Source organism: Rattus norvegicus, chromosome 15 (assembly GCF_036323735.1).
Source record: "Rattus norvegicus strain BN/NHsdMcwi chromosome 15, GRCr8, whole genome shotgun sequence".
NCBI lineage: Eukaryota > Metazoa > Chordata > Mammalia > Rodentia > Muridae > Rattus > Rattus norvegicus.
The window spans coordinates 11344305-11359476 of NC_086033.1; the positions used below are offsets into that span (position 1 = coordinate 11344305).

The 15172-nt window shown below is 47.9% G+C and overlaps 1 protein-coding gene across 3 annotated transcripts in view; it reads left to right on the forward strand.

Moving 5' to 3' along the window:
- Rarb (retinoic acid receptor, beta) overlaps positions 1 to 15172 on the forward strand; it is a 644786-nt gene that overhangs the window by 507053 nt on the left and 122561 nt on the right. Inside the window, exon 1 of one of the 3 annotated variants that reach the window (XM_017599579.3) lies at positions 13475 to 13620. The exons of the other annotated variants lie outside the window; for them this stretch is intronic. The gene's annotated coding sequence lies outside the window, so the exon portion shown is untranslated. Of the gene's footprint in view, positions 1 to 13474; positions 13621 to 15172 lie in introns of those variants that run through there. 3 annotated transcript variants of the gene reach the window in all.

Here is a 15172-nt window from a genome sequence, read left to right on the forward strand (position 1 = left end):
TGTGCGGCCACATTTGTCCCTGAACACTCTCCTTTGAGTCTAGCTACCTGACCGGAAGGCTCCAATGAGGCCAAGAAGGCACTGGGTGTTCAAAGAGCCTTCTCTGTCTCTTCTAGGCTTGTTCCCCCTTTGATTTTTATATGAAAACCCATTTCGCATGATTCATCTGTTTTGGTGTACAGAACACTAATTGTTATTATTGATTTTTAAATTCCATGACCATTACAAGTAGCCCAGATGACTGGCAGATAAAGGGTAATAATGCATGGAGTTCTGGAGCTGTTTCATGTTTGTCTGGAGTACTTTATGTGGTCAATATTAACTGCCCCATTGAAACTAACGGCTGTATCAAATAACAGTCAATCAAATGAATGTGCTTAGAGATTATTTATTGAAAGCTTTAATTGTTCACTGGGGCCCTGCTTATCAGAGGAAACAATAGGAACTGGAGATGGACGAAGTCTGGATTGGCAAGTTGGAGTGTGCAGAAAAACTGGGATCCCCACACTGCTCGGGTGGGGACTGTGCTGATCTCCATGGGAGCCTGAGAGTGGTAGGCCCTATGTGGTGAGAGAAGATCTCCCTCAGGCAGAGGCTGGGAGAGCCTGAGTCCCGGCTTCCAGGCACAGCCACCCTTCATTACAATTCTCCACCTCTGCTCCTCACATCTGTCCGATGCTCTGAGGCGTCAGAAACGGCTTGGTTTGACGTGGGGTCGATTTCTGCAGCTTTGAAATGGGGACACTATGTACCCATGCACGTCTGCGAAGGATCGGCAACCATGTAAGATAAAGTTCTGTTCTTGGGAACGGGCAGATGTCTCTGGCTGTGCTTCCTCCCCTGAGTTCGGTGTGTTGCCAGTGGTAGGTGCATACTGGGGAACAGCAGACAGCACTTTTGTGACTCATTTTTACTTTATCACCTTGGATGCCCTCTTCCTCTCCTCACCTAGATGACAGCCCTTCCTGCTTGTCACGGTTTGAACGGCTTGTCTCTGGTCCTGATTCAGGGGCAGCCGTTGACCAAAGTTCCAGACTTGCATGCATTACTGACACTGACAAGTAAGCCATGTCCCTTGTGAAATTAACGTGGTCCTCTTAGCCGTGGTGACACTGGCACCGTTTCTCCATGTATTAGAAGCAGCAGAGTTCCTTTCTGCTCCGGCTTTTGTGTGTCTGTCTATCATGTGTTAGGTGCCTTGATGTTGTCTCTGGGGATATCGAGAACCTTTAGCTACTGTCTCTGCTCCCTCCAGACTTAGAGGAAACTAGGGTGTGTCTGTGACACACATCTCATTCCATAACCATGCCACTGGGACTTGGGACCTAAGATTGATGGTGGAGTCCCTTAGACCCAGAGCTGGGGGGAAAGTGGTTTATCCATTCTTATCACAGTAGAGGCTCCCGATTATCCTTGAACAAAGAAGACTAAGTCTGCCCTGAATGACGAAGTGATGCACATCCTCCAGCCTTGCTCCTTTATTCCTGGAGCATCTAGGGAGTGATCGTGTTACTTGAGTTTACTGAGACTCTTGGAAATGTCTCATTCTTCAGGACTGCACCTGTGATGCACCGTGTAGCACAACGTCCCAAAACTAAGTGTCCTGATGCTTTGTTATCTAACCGTCCTGTGGATGAACTTAGCTAGTCAGTCCGACCTTCCACTAAGCTCAACGTGGGGACCAACTGAGAAAGTGCCATCCTCCAAGGGCTTGTGTGCTTGTTAATCGCTGGTGGAGAGCTAAGCTGGAGCCACTGTGGTTTGTGGAAGATCAGACAGAGGCTCAGGTAGGGAAGCTTCTCATAACCCAAGAGCCAGCCTTCCAAGGAGGGCAAGCTCAGGTTTCCTACACTCTTCTGGTGTCTAACCAGAGACAGGGTTAGACTAGAGTGAGTAACCCTGCCCCTGGCTGGTGGGTGGCAAGAGTGCCCAGTGATCTTTAGTCTGCACAGCATCGTAGCATGCACGATGAGTAGCAGGAAGAAAGGATGGCATTCTGACATACACTCCATGACTTTCAGTGAGTTTTCCTCTTGGCTCCTTAGTTAACAGAATTCTTATACTGCTGACTGTATATAGATTTAGTTAATCCTCCACAGACTGTATTGTTACCTACATTTTATAGATGAGAAACTTGAAGTTCAGAGTAGGCAAGTGGTATGACTGAGGTCACATACCCAACGGTGAGCCCGGGTGACACCCCACCAAGCTGATCCATTCTTCCACACAGTTTTTACTTTGCAGGTCTTTAGCCCCTGCCATTAGACTGTCATCTCTGTCTACTGAGTGGACAGTCCCCTCAAAATGTTTTATGTCTTAATAATGTCAAGAAAGGCCCCCAGGAGTGTTAGGGGCAGGGTGGGAAGCCTGGAACGCCACAGAATTGTGGCTCACATGATTTCCTCTGATTACGTTATTTTCTCTAACATAAATGGTGGCTTCCTAGGCTGTGAAGGAAACTGCCGGAACCGTGAGGAACCGTTCCACTTTAGCCTCTTTGTTCTTGCATCCTGTTGGTGGTGGGCTGTGCTCCCAGTCCCTGCCCAGGCTCCTGAGGCTGGGCTGCCTTCAAGGCTGTCGCTGAGGTTCTTGAAGATCTAAGCTTTTAGATGCAGCTTTTCATGGCCCCTCCAGTCTGTAACTGCGTGTGTGAGTGGCTTGTGTGAGATGCTGCCTTAAACAGCCTCTTCCATTTCCAAAAAGAAAACAAGGACAGGAGAGGAGAGGACAGGAGGGGAGAGAGGCGAGGGAAAAGGAAGGAGAGTGGAGTTGATGAGAGAGAAGGGAAGAGGAAATGGAAGAAATCTTTGCGGGACGGTGAAATGGAGTGGCCTTTGATATTTGCTACCTGCTTGAAGCACCTGTTGAGGATAGAGAATCATACTTAGTTAATCTAGTTAACTTAGTTAACCATTGTTTTTGGTCAAAATTACAATAGTCATAATGATTATTTTATTAGCTATTCAGATACTATTCTCAATTCAGTGGCTTCAGATACAGTTCAAACACACTCTGCTGGAAGTCACGCTGTGGCCCCAGATGTGGGTGTTTCCTAGGTGATGGTGGACAGCCTCATGGCTCATGTGTCACAGCAGCCTCAGGAGCATCCTACCCGACCCGTACCTACAGCCTGTGTTCCCAGAGCTGGAGCTCCAAAGCTGCCTCACCTCTCCGTTTGAGAAATTGAACTGTGGTGCTTGCCATACAAGCTCAAGGTCAAAGTCTTAATCAGAGACAAGGAAGAGGATGTGGAACACGTGTGCATCCAGTAAACACTGACTGAAAGCAACTTGGAGTGGAAAAGGCTTATTTGGCTTCTGAACACCACCTACCACTGAGGGAAGTCAGGACAGGAGCCGAAGCAAGAGCAGAGGCAGAAACCATCGATTTGCTCAGCTATGTATACAGCCCAAGCCCATGTGCCTAGAGAATGACACCACCCACAGTAGACTGGACTCTCCCACATCAATCATTAATTGTGGAAATTAATGATTTCCACATTCTACATGACCTGCCCACAGGCCAATGAAAATAGAGGCAACTCCTTAATTAGGGTTCCTTCTTCCCCGACAACTCTAGTTTGCATCGAGCTGACCAAAAACCAACAGGCTCAGCACGTGCTTCTCACTATACAAACCATGTTCCCCATGTCTTATTGTGAAAAAATTAAGGGTGGAAAAGCCGAAAGAATTTCCAATGACACCCCTGCTCTCGGGTGCACTTCCTCTGCCTGTTGGCTTCCTTCCGTATGTACAGGTGTGTGTCCTTGAGCATGTGTGTGTGCGTGAGTGCATGAGTCTGTGTGAGCATGCATGAGTGTATGTGTGTTTCTGCACTAGGAGATCTCCGAGGTCAGACACTGTCTCTGTCAGGCCTGCACTGTGAGCACTTTGTTAACTGTATGCCATGGAGCCATGGAGATGTTTAGGCTCGCTTCCGTTTGTAGATCTCAAACCAATGCCCTCAAGTAGGATATTCCATATGATAGAAACATTATATGAGAGCATACATTGTCTGATACAATTGACAACAGTCACACATGGCTCTTGAGTCTGTGACATACAGATAATATTTTATCAGAATTAATTTAACTTTCCATCGCCATGTGGCCTCGCGAGGCCACACAGCTCTCTTGGCCTCAGCTCTTATTTCTTGTTTGCCTCCCTTTTCCCTTCAGCCCCATCTTCAGTCTTCAGCCTTTGCTTCTCTCTGCTATTAGCAAGCTCTAATTATCTTTTTAAGTAGATGGCAAACAGACCACAGGAGAATGTAAACAGAGTTGCCCCGGCTGGGAGCTCAGTCAAATGTTGAATGGCTTTTCCCTCTGAGAGAGAGCAACTATTCTCTGAGTCTGGGAAAAGCTTCTTCCTAACAATTCAGAGGACCCAGTGGTTTCCCCTCCTGATTCCTCTGCTAGTTGTACCATGGGAGCAAACAGTGTGTTCATACCTGTCCTGGGTTTGCAGTGGACACACTATTCCAACTTCTTCAAACTACTCCAATGATCAGGTTGGACATCTCAACAAATTTCAAGTCAGCAGAGTGTGAGCCGAACTCTGTGGAAGCCCTTATTTGTTTGTGCAAAGTCCCAGGCACTCTTCTATAGGTATCTCCCCCTGAATATACCCTATGTGCTTTGTTTGTAACCCAGGACCTGGCACACAACGGATGCTAGGCGTAGTTCAGTGGAAATGAATTTGAATTGCAGAACACCTCAGGTGGTCCCTGCTCTTTGGTTGTTTAGATATTTGGTGGTGACTGAAAGCAGAAGTGATGTCAAGGCGGCCGCAAAGCTGGTACAGTTCCTGCTGGCTACCACAGCAAGTCCTTGTGGACATCTGGGAATGTTCAGAAAACAGGAGGCGGTTTCATCTGGCTCGGGGCACACCCGTTGGTGGCAGCGTAGATTTTTTATGGCCCTTCCTGTTCCATAAGATAGTACTATTTTTCTACCTCCACCTCTTTCACCCATCTCTAGAAAGTGTGAAGAAAGAAAAGAGAAATAAAGCTAGGAGACAAATTAGAAGAGACTTGACCCAAGTTTACTTCTTGCCTTGGTGTCTTCGTTGTGATTGGTCTTTGCTAAACTGAAACAGTCACCAGGATCCCAGTGTTTAGGAGACTCATCGTGAGCTGCTTTGGAGGAAGCAAGGGACTGAGGAGGAAGGCACTGTTCTCCATCTTATAGAAGAGTGTTTGTGAGCAAGAGTAAGCAAGGAGCAACGAGGCTGGTGGGGCTTTTCACTCTGTGAGGACACATAGCGAACTCTGCTGGGCGTAAGACACATCCCCAGATATTGTGTTGGGAGGGCAGACACGGAAGGCTAGAAACCTCAGAACCCACAGAGCAAGCGCTCCCAAGTGAAAGGAAGGAAAAAAAAAAACCCAATCCATCTTTAACAAACAGCTCTAATTGCTGTACCCTACTCTTCAGCTCCCTCTGTGTCCTAGCTCATTAAATGAAGTTCACACACGGGCTTATTATTTACAGATGTTTGCACCTTCAACTGGCTCACGGGAAACAGATGTTTCACACAAGGTAACAGGCCAGTGATCCAAACCCTCCTCTAGTGGGTATCAAGTGAGCCTTACTGCCCATTACCTTGGGCCCTCTGCCATAATGGTAGGTTGCAGTGTCCACTGTAGGAAGGATAATTTGCCCCCATGGGAGCAAATAAAACATGGCAGCCCCATAAGCAGACACCTGCACCCCTGGAGAGAGGGCACAGGTGACAGGCAGGTAGCAACCACAGGAAGCTCACTAGATGTGCTGGGCAGTTATGTAAGCATTTGGGAACTAGGAGTCAGTCCAATGAGGAACCAGTATTACAAGGCTTGTGTCCACGAGACATGTGCTTGTAGAAATCCTACCGCCTTTTCAAAACAATGACCTAATAAAAATCAACCTGACTATGTCTAGTGCAGTGGTACAGCCCTATAGACCCGGTAGTCAGGAGGCACAGGTGGGAGGATTGCTGCAAGTTCAAGGCCAGCTTCTGCCGCACACTGAGGCTCTGTCTCAGAAGCAAAACGATACACGTGCACGAGCACACGCGTGCGTGCGCACACACACACACACACACACACACACACACACACACACACACCAGCGTGACTAGTTTGTTGCTTTGCCACATACTAGGGTTCTGCAGTAGATATGTAAGTGGATGGTGATTTCGAGTCTTCAGAATATCGAGGAACAATAATCTCCTCAAAGTGCCCAGCGGAACACATTGTTTATAAAATGTGGAGCGTTCTCTACACCGTCACATGAGAGTTAGCAATGCTTACATTGTACCGTTCTGGGCACTGAAACTGGGAAACAGCCACGGCCAGGCTGGAAGGTGGGCTATGAAATATTAAAGGACATTTCAGGTTTATTGCATATTTGACCATGAAAGCACATTTTATTTTTTGTCTTATGGACCTTTAAAAAGTCCATATAATGGATTAAAGGTATTAAAACGCCCACATTCTGCCTGGCTGTAGGCCAGGAAACAGGACATGAAAAATAAGCCAGTAGACAGAAGATGCAGGAAGGAGTTCAGAAATGTATTTATGGCGCGAGCATGTTGACCCCTCTGACTAATAAAAGTGTATCCACGGGGTGATCTTGGTAAAATAGTACCAGCCCCTTACAACACATCGTCGTGACTGTGCTTTCAAAACATGTCCTAGTCTCAGTGACATATGGTTGTCATGCACTCTCTGTCTGTGTCTCTGTGTCTCTGTCTCTCTCTGTGTCTCTGTGTCTCTGTCTCTCCCTATGTCTCTGTTTCTGTCTCTCTCTCTGTGTCTCTGTCTCTGTCTCTCTCTCTGTCTCTGTCTCTCTCTGTGTCTCTGTCTCTGTCTGTCTGTCTCTCTCTCTGTCTCTGTCTCTGTCTCTCTCTGTGTCTCTGTCTCTGTCTGTCTGTCTGTCTCTCCCTATGTCTCTGTCTCTGTCTCTCTCTGTGTCTCTGTCTCTGTCTGTCTGTCTCTCTCTCTGTCTCTGTCTCTGTCTCTCTCTCTGTCTCTGTCTCTGTCTCTCTCTCTGTCTCTCTCTCTGTCTCTCTCTGAAGTGAGAGAATTCATGAATTTTACCCTAAGATATGGTGGGGACGCTGTTAGTAGGAGGAGTTTAGTTTATCTGCATGCATAGGTCAGCAGATTAGATTAATCTGGGCTGTGGTCAGGCCACACCTATCAGTCACGTTTTGCAGATGTCTGCACACTCCCCAGCAACAGATCCCGGCTGTTTGGACAGAAGCTGTGAAGGCCACAGTTCCCTGACATGTTTATTCCGTGTCATTTGTTATATCCAAATTTGCCTTAAAACTTAAAAACCGAGCAGGTCATGGCAGGCCATGCCTTAATCGCGATATTTGCGCGGCTAAGACAAAAGAACCACCCTGAGTTCCATGTTTTCTGGAACCCTGTCTCAAATGAACAAACTAACAAACCCCTACAAAACCAAGCAGGGCCCCCAAGAATCAGGATGTGCTTTATCAGTACAAGATCTACATGTGGGGATATGAGAAGGTGGGTCCTACAGCAAGCCAGTTTCTGTCTATGAGGTTACACCGTGTAGCCTCTAGGCTTTGATGTTCCTTGTGTGAATTACAGCACTTCCTGTGACCTGGTCCATTTCTCCAGCATCCTTATTACCAGAAAGCGTATAGGGCAGTGAAGTGATAACATAGCGCTAACATCTACCAGTGCAGAGTATCATCATCCTGGGCAGACCCTATCAGCCGAGGGCAGGCTACAGCTGTCTCACTCTCCTGATTGTCCACCTACAACTTAGAAGAGCAAATCAACCAAGCTGTTGGGTGGCTAGTGGTGTTCCTGTGAGCACAGTGTGGGTCCATCCATCCTCCCCTGCCAGGCACTGGCAGGCTGTCTGCTCTCTTCTCATTGTCTATCTGTGTAGGCAGTCTCCCTCATAACCTGTTTGGTCTAGCTGTGACACTGGCTAGTCATGCCTGCCCGTGTTGCCTTGTCCGCCTAAATGAAATAGTCCATTAATTGGTTTGTTTGTCTGTTTGGCTGATTGTTTTTATAGACAGGGAATCACGTATTAGCCTGAGGTGGCTTTATACGAACAGCAATCCTCCTGCCTCAGCACCCTACCCCAAGTGCAGGGATTATAGGTATGGACTCTAGGGGTGCTTGGCAGCCTGAAATGGAGACCCATCAGGGTGAGTCATGGGAGAGAGTGGAAGCACAGAGTTTTGGACGGATGTCCATAGGCTTAGGAAGAAAGGAACACTCTGTGAGAAACTAGGGAACAGGGCTTGCTCCGCTTAAAGTTCTTCCGAAGGCTCTCTCGGTTCTGTTAGGAGAGGAAATTGTTGTGGGCGGGGAAAGTGGAAGAGGAGGTTAACCAATCAAGATAGGACAGCAGCAGCCAGGAGGAAGCTCAAAAGGGGAAGAACATTGACACCCCCTGCCCCAGAATCGCCCGCCTAAGTGGCGGCACTCTGTTCTGTTCAGGCCCTGTGCCAAGTGCTTTATAATGATGTGCGTTTTAATCTCCTCGACGATTCCGTGAGGGCATGCTATTATTTTGCACCCGTAGAAAGTGAGGCTGGGAAACTAAGGAACGTCTCTGAAACACATGGGCTTTGAATCCAGGAAGGTCTGCCCCAAGGCTAATACTCTCAACCCCAACCCTCAAACAAGACACCCCTCTGGAAAGATGGGCTTTCAGAATATCCAAGGAATCAGGACAGCAGCTGATTCTTGGCTACTAGAGTGCCGCTCCAAGTTAACTTTGGACATGTGGTGCCTGCAGGAGTGAGGGGACAGCCTGATGTGTGAGTGGCTGGACCATGAGGCCCTATACTAACTGCTCGGGTCCCCAACCCAGGAAAACAAAACAAAACAAACAAACAAACAAAAAACCCGCATCATTCCCTTCTCCCTGTCTTTCTGCTGATGTCACCATATCTGATGACTCTGTCTCGAGGGTACTAGAGTTCCTGGGTGGGTTTGTCTTAAGTCACTCTTTTAGTATAGAAAGCCAAAACAGCTCTGACACACACATAAAGTTGGTTGTAGGAAAGAAGCACAGAAGGCACTTGACGGGGCAGAGTGGCCTGCGAGAGCCATAGAAGTCTTAAAAGCATATGACCATCTTCGCCTGATCCCTGACTCTTGTACTCTTGAACCCAAGACAATTCAAGGTAAGAGACATGTCCAACAGTTCCCTGGCCTCTGTTGCTAGTAGCTTGCGCTGCCTCTCCACCCTGTGCCTCTGAATTCTTACTTCTAGAAGGCTGCTATATCCAATGCTCTCTAGGCTCCCCCCTGGGAATTAATGCGTACAGGAAGCTTAGTACAGCTTGTGGGTGACTAGCCTGCCACCTGCTTCACTGAAACCTGTTTACTCTTGCTGGTGCCGTTATTTGGTGAAGCCCCAGAGGCACTTGTCACTCCTGTGGTGACTGTGAGCCGTATTAACACATCGACCTTATCCTTCTGTCTCAGCGCTCTAATAACCAAGAGACAGCGGCCATTCCTGTGTGTTTCCTTGCCTCCTCGCTGTAGCCATTGAAAAACACACTTTAGGACTCAGTAGTCACACACCCCTCAGCCTGCAGAATGGATGCTAGCCATAAGAGCCAAGGTGACTACCAATGCTCTCTGTCCTCACTTAGCTGAGCTACGAGGAAACTACCTCTGTGATCCCCTGCATCCCTCTCCAATGCCTTCCTACGAGGACTCTCTTCACCTTGCTCAGCCTTTCCCACTTCAGCATTCTTTGTAATTTGGGTTAAGCCATTTTGTGTTTGGAGGAAAGGCCCTATGAGATGTCTTAGACCATATCTGATGACTCTGTCTCGAGGGTACTAGAGTTCCTGGCTGGGTTTGTCTTTAGTCACTCTTTTAGTATAGAAAGCCAAAACAGCTCTGACACAAACATAGAGTTGGTTATAAGAAAGACGCACAGAAGGCACTTGACGGGTAGAGCAGCCTGCGAGAGCCGGTGGGGCAGGGAAAGGAGGAGCTCAGCTCCAGTGCCACTGTGTACAAGAAGTAACATTGCCTGGCTTGGGTGGAAATCCCGCTGGAAGGGTGGTGTGGTTGTCAGTCCTCCCTTAGACCTGTGCCATCTCGTGGTCACTGATCTTAGCATGTGGCACTTGTGGCTTGCTGATTTGTCTGCCCACTTGTGTCTTAGTCCTAGAGCAGAGGCTGTTGGCCCCCAACTCTCAAACAACAGACCCCACGGCAACAGCCCAGAATACATCAGTGTCCCTACAGGAAACGGTGGCGCTGATTAAGAATCGCTGCCTTAGAATCAGGAAGGTGGAAGAAAACGGTTTGCAGGAAGGGTCCATTAAGACCCAGGACACCGTGAGCCCTTCCTGGATGCTAGACAAGTTCCAAATATTGCTTTTCACTCACCAACCAGAGTTTTAGGGTTATCTGAATCTTCAGGAAGGAACCAGTGGGGCTAAGAGAAATAAAGGAAGCAACACAGTTACTGAGTTCACGTGTCGTAGATGGAGGTGAAGTTTAGTTGATGTGGGAGCCAAGGCCATGAACTCCTACAATCTCTACCACAAAGTCTATACAGGTGCATGACATCATCACAAAAACCTGTACTGTGAGAGTTAAATTAGCTTCACGGTCATTGTAGGCTGTACACATGGTATATACCCGTAAGAAATAACAGAAAACCTCCAGGGAACATATATGCAACCAAGTAGAGCCCTGTTTCTGAGAAGAGCGGTTTGGCAAAATTCTTGTATGAGTTATTCATGCCGATGCCGCCTCAGGACATAACCCTGGCAGAGTATGGCTAAGAGGACTTCAATGTTGCTTTCTGAAAATCACCTGCCCAATGCTTTCATTTTCCTCCTTTTAACTTTTATTTTATCTTTGAGACAAGAGTTTGCTGTATAGCCCCAGCTATCCTGAACTCGCTGTAGCAAAGACTGGTTTCGAACTCATAATGCTCCTGCCTCAGCTTCCAGAGTGCTACCTTGACAGATGTGAGCCACCACACCGGCTTTCCTGCTACTTTTCTGTCAGGCTGACGACAACCTAGCCTTCAGTACACACATAAAGGTGTGCCTGCATCATGGATGCCTTAATGTTTGTGTTTGAGTCTACTTTCCACATGGGATAGCTGAGTGTATGAAAACAATGTTAGTACAATGCCATCTTAAAAGCCATGAGACTCCTGATTTAGAAGTAGAATGTGGAACAGACCCATGTGTCATTGGGGTAATCTCTCTAGGGGATCTTGATACTCTGGCCCCAATGGTCCCATGCTGACCTGATTCCTGAGGCCACTCAGGGTGTGTTCTCTCGATGTAGGGCCGTCTCCAGCCTGATCATTAATACACAGTTAGAAATGTCAGCCTCTTGTGCTTTTCAGGGAAGGTCTATTTGAACCCTGTCCTGAGCTGACTTAAGATGTCCCAGGTAACAGCCTCACACAGAACACCTTGTAAAGGACCCTTCACCTATGTTCCTTGAAGTGGATGCATGGGATGAAGATGAAATATAGGTGTCATGTTGTTGTGGTCCCCTGTGAAAGTATGACATCATTAACTCTGGTGAAAGTCATTCCCCAGAGTGATGTCTCAACTGGTGGTGAGCTCATACAGGTGGGGTCACGAGCTGAACAGTAGCCTCTCTCTCTTTTGAGACCCAGAACTTGAATCATGTCAGTGTTGGGAAATTATTTGTGTGGATTAAAGAGAGCAGAATCTGTTTCAACACAGGATAGAGCCCCTGTTCCTTCTCTCCCCCATGGTTTTAGGGAGGGGTGATGGGTTAGCAAGACCACTACCCAGTAGACAACAGATACTGTTCCTTCAGGTTTCTTACAGCATCAGGTAGAAGCCACAGCCAAATTCATGAGCAAGAATTGAGTTCCTGGGTTATCACAAGCTAATTCCACAAAGCCTACATCTTAAGGCTTGAAACGCTCCCAAGCCAAGTAGACCCAGAAAAATGGAATCAATTGGGAGGTGATGAGGATAGTGGATGACCTTTTTATGTTAGAGAACCTAGATATTAATGTGCAGAGGAATTGCCAGGTGGTCCACAGTCTCGGGGCAGGCTGGGTTCTATGCCCTAACACATCATCCAGATGAGGATCAGGCACTATCCTATGAAAAGCAAAGGCTTCCTTTAGTGGCTCAGAAATCAGTCTGTAGCACTGAGCTTTTCTTTTTTCTTTTCTTTCTTTTGGAGCTGAGGACCGAACCCAGGCCTTGCGCTAAGCGCTCTACCACTGAGCTAAATCCCCAACCCAGCACGGAGCTTTTCAACCCCTGCCTTATGTTCAGCACCTGTTACATGCATGGTCATAGTAGGGGAGAGTGTCACACCTCTTTTCCAGCTTCTCTAGTGTCAGCGCTGACTAGGGCAAGCACACACAGTGCTGGCTGGGGTCACCTGCAGGTTACTCAGCCAGGACACTAAAGCTGGGGTGGGGTTTCCCTTTGCTGCTGTCCCACCTCTCTGTGAAGCCTCCTAGGACTGCATCACTTCAGGACCAGCCCTCCTAGAGAACTGCAGGCTTACAAAGCACCTTTTTCGAGGCCCATGAGCCTTCTCCCCAGGCATGGTTGGTGCAGAGTTTTCCACACATCCCATCCAGGGTCCCTAGGCCTGCAAATGACAAGTTAATAAAAAGGCTATGCAAGCGCGCCCACGCATGCGCATATGCAACGGCTGAATCTGGTTCTAATTACTTGTACTTTAGTTGAACTTTGGCGTTTCCTTTGACTTTCTCCCCTCTGTATGTGAGCTGAGCCAGTGGACTTTGCGATCCTGCAGAGAATCCTCAGAAAAAATGGAGGGGGGCGGGGGACCCAGATTGGCTCTCTGATGCCAACAAAAATCAAACCTAACTGCATGTTTTGACCAAATGCAACGTGCCGCTTGCCCTTGATTAGCTGCAACGAGTCCTACCCGCATACCCCAGAGTTAGGCTCCAAAGTCCCCAGGGGCTGTGCAGGAAATGCCTTTTGCTTTCCAGCTGCTTTTCCACGTAAGTATCAGCTGCCCAGAGGCTGCCTTCAAACCCTGTCTTAATCAGAAGGTTCTAGTAAAGGGGTAGGCCTTTCATGGTGCCTGATGCCTGCCGCCTGCCTGCCTGTCTCTAATCAAGCCAAACATAGGAGCCTGTAATCTGTCAACAGGGGCTAGTGGGCTGTAAATTAGCTCTCACAAAGGCCAAAGGGTCTACTGAGCTCTTAAACCTGTTATCTGCTTAATCTAACCTTTAGAAAAAATGCCAAGCACGAAAGGAATTGTCAAGCAGCTATTGTTGGAGACGTTCTGTGTACTTAAGCCACACTCAGGTTTGTTGACAAAGGGACATTTATACTGTGTTTTCCCAGGTGAGTCCAGCCATTGAGTGCAATACCCACTTAAGGGGCAGCTGTGTTTTGGGTTCTGTTCTGTTTTAAGGTTTTTCCTTTTTGCTTTGAAGCAAGCCCTACGCTTCCGGCAGTGTTTACGAGTGCTGCCTCTGTGTGGTACTGGCTGGGCTTTTGTGCTGGCTCAGTGGGCACAGATCTCACCAGCAGCCGAGGTGGGCAGGTGGGTTCTCTGTGCTGGTCTTTGCTGCCAGTCCCAGTGGGAGAGGGGCAGACCTTTTCCACCAAACTGAAGGTATGATTTTTGTCTCTTAGAGCTAGTTTCTAGTTGTTGCCTTGGAATGGTCTTTGCTTTCCGCAGTCTCTAATGTAGTTTTGATTGCATTTGGTCCGTTTATGAAAGATGAGCTTGGGAATGGCCCTTCACCACAGACTAGCTGAGAAGTCATGCACCATCTCTCCTAACTGTGAAGTGCTCCTACTGTGGGCCATACTTTGAGGAACACTGATGGGTAGGACAGGAGGGTCAAGAGTTCAAAGCCAGCCTTAGCAGCGTGGTGAATTTGAAGCTAGCCTGTGCTACACATGACAAGAAACATACGGAAAAGAAGGAAAGAAGGGAGAGGGGGAGGGAAGGAGGGAGGGAGGGAGGGAGGGAAAGAGGGAGGGAGAAAGAGAGAAGGGCAAGGCAAGCAGATCACTAAGTTTTCCTCAAGGACCAGCCCGTGAGTGCTGTAGTACTGGTGGGGTACAAATATTCTAACTGCAAGTTTGGCTCCTTCTTAGTTCTCAAAAGTCCCCAGTCCCCAAGATACATGTATCGCCAAGCAGGGCTGTCAGCCTCTCTGATGTGGACATGGCTTCTATATGACGGTAGGCCCAGGCATTCCTCAGCTCTACAGCCAGGCTCCCCTTCCCTACCCGTGCCCTAGCAAAGAAGCCAGCTCCCCATCTGGTTCGCAATTGGATGATGCTGCTGGTTGGAGAGGCAGTGACCTGATGGGACAGAGTCAGTCAGGAAGGAAATGGAGAAAAGCAGGAGGCGAGGGGTGGATGGGAATTGTTCCTCCGAGACTGACTCCCTAGCCTGCGGTCTACCGGGATGGCTGCGGTGCGTCTGCTTTATTGGATGTCACGAGCGTCTTTCCCCGTGGGAACTCTACCAGCTGCTTTTTTGGCCCGTTTGAAACTGCTGAATGAGCTAATACAGAACGCATTGTCTGCTGAGCCGGCAGAGTTTCCCTGCAAAATTTTTATCATTCTGTAGACTGATTGTGCTTGCTTGGAATAAGGGAGAAAATGTTTGAGGCCTCTCAAGGGCATTTGACGAATCCAGCTCTAATTTAAAGGGACTAATAGATTATTGATTTAAACAGGGTGACGGTGAACAGATCAATGGCTAAGCCATCTGTATCCACCTTAAGTACCAAAGGTGTTCAGTAAAAGGGAATCCACCTTAAATACGAAAACTGTCCCTTGGAAGGAGAGCCACCTCTGTCCCCCACTGATTCTCCTCTCTTTGTGGGAAGGAAGGTAAGCATGCAGCTAACAAGAAGAAGGCTGGTAAACTCTGCCACAGTGTTTTTGTGCTGTACTCGAGACCAGGCAGATCCACGGAAATCCTCCTTCCTCTTCTATCTTGGTGCCACTCCCTGGTGTCCCTTCTAGAGCATGCACTGGAACGTTTACCCACAGTTCTTTTGAAAATTTTCATTTTAGTCCCTTCGGTTTCCTGCCACTTTAAGCACTGTAGGTCACATAGAGGAAACATAGAACCATAGACTACATAAAAACACATTTAATCTTTTTATACTGGGGATTCCGCCCACGGTCCCACATATACTAGG